Source organism: Argiope bruennichi, chromosome 4, assembly GCF_947563725.1.
Source record: "Argiope bruennichi chromosome 4, qqArgBrue1.1, whole genome shotgun sequence".
In the NCBI taxonomy this organism is placed as follows: Eukaryota; Metazoa; Arthropoda; class Arachnida; order Araneae; family Araneidae; genus Argiope; species Argiope bruennichi.
The window spans coordinates 107,083,314-107,090,855 of record NC_079154.1 but is presented as its reverse complement, the minus strand read 5'-3'; positions in this window follow the sequence as shown (position 1 = coordinate 107,090,855).

Here is a 7,542-nt window from a genome sequence, read left to right as displayed (position 1 = left end):
GGAATTTTTTATAAGTTTTTTATTTATTTACTTCTGTTTGTGGGAAAAAAATTGATTGATTTCTTACTCTGATATTTAGGATGTGAGTTCTAAAATTTTGTATAGATGTGCGTTCTCAGCAAAAATATTTAATTATTATTAAAACCTATTCTCAGTTAATTGATTAATTTCAATTAAATTTTGATTCCGTCTGAAAAATGCCATATAATAAAGATCTCGAGACAAAAAATTGTACTATTATTCCATAATATTTCTAAGGATCATTCTTTAAATTAGTGCATTGTGATTGTGCTCGTATGCTTGTATTTCATATCTTTTCGAAAACAATTAGGCCAAATTCAACAGAATTGTTATTCAAAACAAGAGAAAGAATATTATCAAATATTCAAAACATTAAAAACTAATTAAATGTTCAATTAATTAAAAATCAATCAAAATTTTGCCATTTTCCATTGTAATTTCTTAAGAAATTATCCAAAAAAGATATTTATGAGCCATCTCAATAATTTGTCCTTTACAACGACACCAATTTCTTTTATGTGATTTTTTTCAATTCTTTTTAATTTTTTAAAAACATTTAATGCAAGCTAATTTGAATTAAGGATATGCACAGATATTTCAGACAGATGCCACAACTATTTTTTTTTTTAAATTTCCCATTTATTTTAGTATACATCTTTGAATGCTATTACAGCAATAATTTAACAATATCTTAAGGCAGTCGTTGATCAATCGCTCAAACAACGATTAAAAAGATAAATCTTTTTCGAGCAAATGAAACAACTGTTCGATAACAGCAATGGCTTCTGTCTATGAGAAATTAACTAAAATTTTGCATTTTTTTTCAGTGATTTCTCACGAAATTAATCCAAAAATATTTTTATGTCATCTTAGCATTCTAACCATTACCTTTTCAATGATATCAATAGCATTTTTGTATAGTTTTCCCTTCAAGTGCTATTAATTCTTTAAATCATTTAAGACAGATGATTTTAAAATAAAAACAATTTTTAAGTACTCATTTGCTGTACTTTAAGATTTTGAACTACTCTACCGTTATTTTACTTTCTCTTTTATTTTAGCACGTATCTAAGGACATTTTTATTTATTTATTTATTTTGCTTTCAAAGTAGTGATATAACGTTATGTAGTAAAGTAATTATTCTAAAGAAAAGAAATTCTAAAAGGAAACCGTAAAAACAGACCATCTATATCTATATCTATATACTTATAATAAAGCTCAATGTGTGTGTGTGTGTGTGTGTGTGTGTGTGTGTGTGTTGGCGCTCTACAGGCCAGACCGTTTGACATACAGCTATCAAATTTGGTACATATATACCTTAGAGGTCGGGAATGTGCACCTGGGGTCCCTTTTTTTGAAATTTTAATTAGAATTTTAATTATTAATTAAAAACTAACTTTCCCGCCAAAAAAATCTTTCATTTTCCCCACCGCCAACTTTTCCGCCAAAAAAATCTTCCATTTTCGCCATCGCCAAATGAGTAAGGCTTCCGGGGTTTTTTTTCTCCCAACAGTAATGAGGCTAGGGTTAGTATTTTTCGGCGGATTATTTCAAACGATTCTGTTTATTTTCTTAATGTTTGATGCATTTAAAATTAAACATTGTTAATTAATCGATCCTTCAGATTCATTCTGAAGAACTTTTGAATAAAAATAAAACAGAATAAAGGAAATTAAAAATTTCTAATCCGCATAGCGTTACCCCAACTGGCGTAGAAAAAAAATAACGTATTTGCGTTACGTAACTGGCGTTGAAAATTCACGCATGCGCTTTGTGTTCTGAATTTCGCATTGTGTTGACGAATTATTATCAACCGATGCGGACTGGATTTAAATTTTTTTTAGGTTCGTTGCATGTTTTTGTAATTAAAATGTATTTATGTTAGTTATATATTTTTTGTATATGCTTATAGTTTTAAGTGCATCGTTTTTTAAGTAGTTTTTTTAAAACCTGTTTTAAACCGTCTATTTTAAACGATTCGTTTCATTTTCTTAGTGTTTGATGCATTTAAAAGTAAACATTGTTAATGAATCGATCTGCTCATGATGAATCTAAGAAAATTTTGTTGACAAATTCTTGAGATAATACGTAAATTGAAAAGGATATTCTTTAGTGCCCATAAAGTTTAAACGCTGAGTGACTCTATTTTCATTAATCAGATTATAAAAAAATTCTTTGTTTCAGTAAAAAATATTATTATATTAATTGCAGATTAATTCTTTCCACTTTAATTTAAAACATAAATTCTACGGGTGTTAACAGAAAATTAGAGAGATACATATCACGTTATGACTGAAGGCCTTTATAATATTATGAGTGAATTATATGACTATCAAAATTTGAAGTTTTAAAATATTTTGATGAAGAAGCTATTAAAGTAGGAATTGCATAAAATATTTAAATATAAAATTTTAACGAGCATTAAGATTGGCGAACTGGTTGGTCGACAAATTCTTGAGATATTACATAAATTAAGAAAGATATTTTTTAGTTCCCATAAGGTTTAAATGCTCAGTGACTCTGTTTTCGTTAATCATGTTATTAAAAAAATTAACATTTATTGACGAACACGAAAACACTGATATTCACCGTTACTCTGATTAGATATTATAAAATCTGAATAGATAAACATAAACGTGTAAACAGCTGTGCGCCGGTTTCTATGGCAACACAGCTGGAAAAGGAAAAGAAGTTTCCGAAGAAAATTCACGCATGCGCATTGTTCTGATTGTTGTCATGACAACCACTTGCAACAGACGATTTAAATTATTTTTAGGTGAGTTACATGCTTTTGTAAGTAAATTGTATTTATGTTAGTTATATATTTTTTGTATATGCTTATAGTTTTAAGTACATCGTTTTTAAGTAGTTTTTTTTAAACCTGTTTTCAATGATTTAAATTATTTTTAGGTTAGTTGCATGCTTTTGTAATTAAATTGTATTTATGTTAGTTATATATTTTTTTGTATATGCTTATAGTTTTAATTACATCGTTTTTTAAGTAGTTTTTTTAAACCTGTTTTAGACCGATTATTTTAAACGATTCATTTTATTTTCTTAGTGTTTGATGCATTTAAAAGTAAACATTGTTCATTAATCGATCCGTTCATGATGAATCTGCGAAAATTTTGTTGACAAATTCTTGAGATATTACATAAATTAAGAAAGATATTCTTTAGTGCCCATAAAGTTTAAACGCTCAGTGACTCTATTATCAGTAATCATATTATTAAAAAAAATGCTTTGTTTCAGTAAAAAATATTATTATATTAATTGCAGATGAATCATTTACACTTTAATTTAAAGCATAAATTCTACGAGGGGTAACAGAAAATTAGAGAGATACATATCACGTTATGACTGAAGGCCTTTATAATATTATGAGTGAGTTATATGACTATCAAAATTTGAAGTTTTAAAATATTTTGCTGAAGAATCTATTAAAGTTGGAATTGCATAAAATATTTAATTATTAAAATTTTAACGAACATTAAGATTGGCGAACCGGCTGGTCGCCAAAGGCGGCTAGTTAACAATAAGAACAGTTATTGGTTTCACTTATATTCGTTTTTTCTGTTAATAAAAAAAATCGATTATTCACTTAATTGTCTAAAATGCTCTTTTAAGTCTTTCTTATGATGTAGCATGAGTGAACAAAATTTGCGGTATCAATATCAAAATATCAGAAACATACCTGAAAATGAAATTTGAAATGACATAGACTTTTTAAGATATATCAAATTTTACCATTGCTAATAAATTATTTGAAGGAATTTATTTTTAATGTCAAATAAAATTCTAAAATAGTAAGTCCTATTACGCTATGCTCTCCAAAATAACAGTCGAAACTGAGAACTTAAATTAAAATATAGGGCATCGATATACATAGATATACTTTTATGACTGTTGTCAATTATTTTTCAAGTGAAAATACTTAAATAAAGAATAAAGTTTGAAGTTGAAAAATTAAAAATAAAAATTACATTATTAATTTTTAAAAGAATCCTGTGAAAAGACATTCAAATATTCTGTAATTTATCTCTCTTAATATTCTAGAATTGCTATGTTAATACATATTTTCTTTCTGCAAAGAGTGTTATTCGACATTTGCGTCATCCGTATCAAAGGAAGATATTACTACTTTTTTTTTTTTTAAACTCTGTTTGCACATTTTGGATAAATTTTTAAAATTCCATCATCGTAATAGAATTTGTCTTATAATGACCGTTTTGTTATATATTTAAGAAACTTATATATTATTTATATATCTGTAATGAAATGAAAGAGTTCTGAATTTCCTGCTAGGGGAAAAATCTTTCATTATTTTTTGTCATAATGTGTCATTTTTATTTACTAATAGACGAGAAACGTCCCAAATTTTTTATTGACCGTTAAATAAACTGTTCATTTAGTGACAAGTCTACTATATTAATGATATTAATTTAATAATGTGAACCAGTTTTGATTTATATTACCTTATCAAAGTAAATTAAATTATGCATGCATAATAAATATAGAATACATTTTTTAGTTGCTATGCTCACAAAGCGGAAAAATAAACGGTCCAGTTGAAGTTAGATCTATGTAAAAGTTTTATTTGGCAATATTTCTAGAAAATAGGCGGCGTAGGTTCAACGAAAACTAATGTCGCATAAAAACATCGTGACTTTGAAACAGAAAAATATAATTAGCACAATCGATGTAATGTCTTCATGCAAAGAATTAGTAATTTTGGGATATTTCAAGAAAATGGGGCCGCAATTCCGAAATATATAGGAATTATGAACTTACAAATGAAATAAAAAATTTGTAAAATCTGGGCGGCGATGATTATGAATGACTTTCGATGTTTTCGTGTCATCTCTATGAATAATAAAATAGAATGTGTGTGTGTGTGTATTTTTGTGCTGGTAGTATGCAAACCAGGTCTTTGACCTTGAACTATCAAATTTGACATATTTATACTTTTAAAGGTGATTTCATTTTAATTTAATAAAAATTAAATGAAATGTTGATGTCTTCCCGTAATATTTTTTTAATATTAAAAGTTTACAAATTTTTGACGTAATTAAAAATTTTTTAGAATTTTCTTTTTTTGATTCCAATTTCTTGTCGTGTTATTTTTTAAAATTTTTTAATTAATTCATAAAAAGTATTTTAAATGCATTTTACAACTGTACATTCCATTGTTGAAATGAAAAACTGATTTTTTTTTTCCACTGCCGATTTTAATATTTCATCCTGGCTTTTTTTTTTTCTTTGCTTTATTGATAATTAATACATGAATATACAGCCTTTTTTTCCCAGCCGAGCCTATCTCGATGTAAATATAATAAAATCTTTGAAATTACATTTAAAGTTAATTTAAGAACTAACGATATTTTCAAGGTAACTCCTGTTCGAATTACATTGTAAATATAGTTACCTTTCATTTGGAACTATGCAAAACTTCCTGTCTCACAGTTATGAAGATATAAAAGTATGAATTTTAAATTTACATAGTTTATAATATTTGTGCAGAATATTTTTATATCGTGTAATATTTTACAAGTTCTACATTGCTTAAAGACAAATAGGATTCATACACCAATGCACAGTTAGAAACATAAAGTCTCTGAAACTTATTGTTAATCCCTGCGAAGACACGTATCTTCTGATCAAGTCGAAAAAAGTGATTGGGCCGGATAGGGCGAGGGACCTTCGTTTTTCCAATTAACCGAATACTAACAGTGTATTCATTTAAGTGTATGGCAATTGTTTTAGCAATTAGAACTTTGATGTAAAGTCTCGTTAAAACTCATAATAAATATTCCAGAGAAAAAAGGATTATGCACAGACGATAAATGCATGCCACTGATTATGTGACAATTTTTGTGCATGAAGTTTAAAATAAAATAGGCCATGCTTTGGAGCATGAACTAAATTTGCTAGAACAAAGATTATAGCTTAAGTACTATTAAATTGATAAAAACTGTCTAAATAGTTATTAGCTGCATTGTCATTTACTCTCAAGTGAAATTTTTAGTTTATCAAAAACAACAACTTTTGGTAAATAAATCTTGCACTAGTACTGTAAAGATCTGATAACTTCACTGAGTCTTCTAGAGAAAAGAATCCTGCACCATGATATTTGCATATTTTGACTGTGGCTATAATGATGGGTTTCGCCGTACCATACATCTTGCGAAATCCTTGCCCATCAATAAGCAGTTGGCTACTTGTTTTGCATTCATTTTCTTTCTGTGTCGATTTTCAATCGTTACTTTTGTATATGTCCTTTATTAATATGTGTCCGAGTTGTGTGGTGTTCTAGGGTGTCGTTGATTTATTATGTGGAGAGATTGCTATTTGCAAGTGCAATTGATCGAATTTCTCAAAGTCGTATACCAATATCACTTCTCATCTGGTTTGCTGCCAATTTTTGGGGCGAAATCATTCGTTTCCTTTATGATTTTTTTTTATTCTTCGATGTTAAACAACATTAATAATCTTTATTGTCACGAATAAGAGAAGAAAAATTCTTAAATAATATACTTTTGAACTTTGACTTAAAGTTTAGTGAAGGTAATAAGGCAGGCATACTGACGGAGCTCTTCTAAGTGAACTTTTTTTATAATATCTAAAAAATTTCGAAAAAATTCATATAAATAAATAGAAAATTCAAAAAACTTTGAGAAAGATTAAAAATTTAAAAAATGGACAAAAGTTGCTAAACATTTAATAGAAATATTACAATATGCGACGTAATTTCAAACTCGATACAAATAACAAGCCTCGTCATAACATTTTGCTTATTACTGATATATATATACTGAGCAAATTACTTCACTTCAGTATCCAACCATATCATCCAAATTAGATTCAAACTACTCGATACAAGATTTTTTTAAAATTAAATTTTGAAACAGAGATGTGCTTTAACGCAAAATAAGAATGTGATTATTCAAGTCGATAAAGAAATTCTGTTTGATTTATTATATCTGCTTGATTTATTAATGTAGATTTAATATTAGTTTAGAACAGGTGATAGTATTCTCCCAAAACCTTTCTCTCATATTCTCTAATAAAAGTGGTTCCCCCACCCCACAAATAATTGTGGACATTTGGTGAGACAGAGAACGTCTTGCATGACATAAACGAACTGTAATCCCCAAATATAAGTCTTTGGCAAGAATTTAGCGTTTTTACTGAATCTATCACGGGATCCTTGGCCAGTGTTTTTGTCGATTAATCCCTGACATGTTAATAACATTCGATAATAGAATTCATGTTTTAGATGTGTTTTCCCCAACAAATCGAATCCAAAATTTGACTCAGAACTACAATTTTAATCAAAAAAATCCAGCACTAAATTTGATATATTTAAATCACTGCGCTTTTGAGCTTTAACGTTTACATGCTTATGAGCCCGCAGACCTACACACGGCCAAACCTTTGTTGTATTTAGCTCAAAATTTGGCGTCTATACTATAGAAGTTTAACCTGTGCATCAAATTTCATTCATCTAGCTCTTTTCGTTT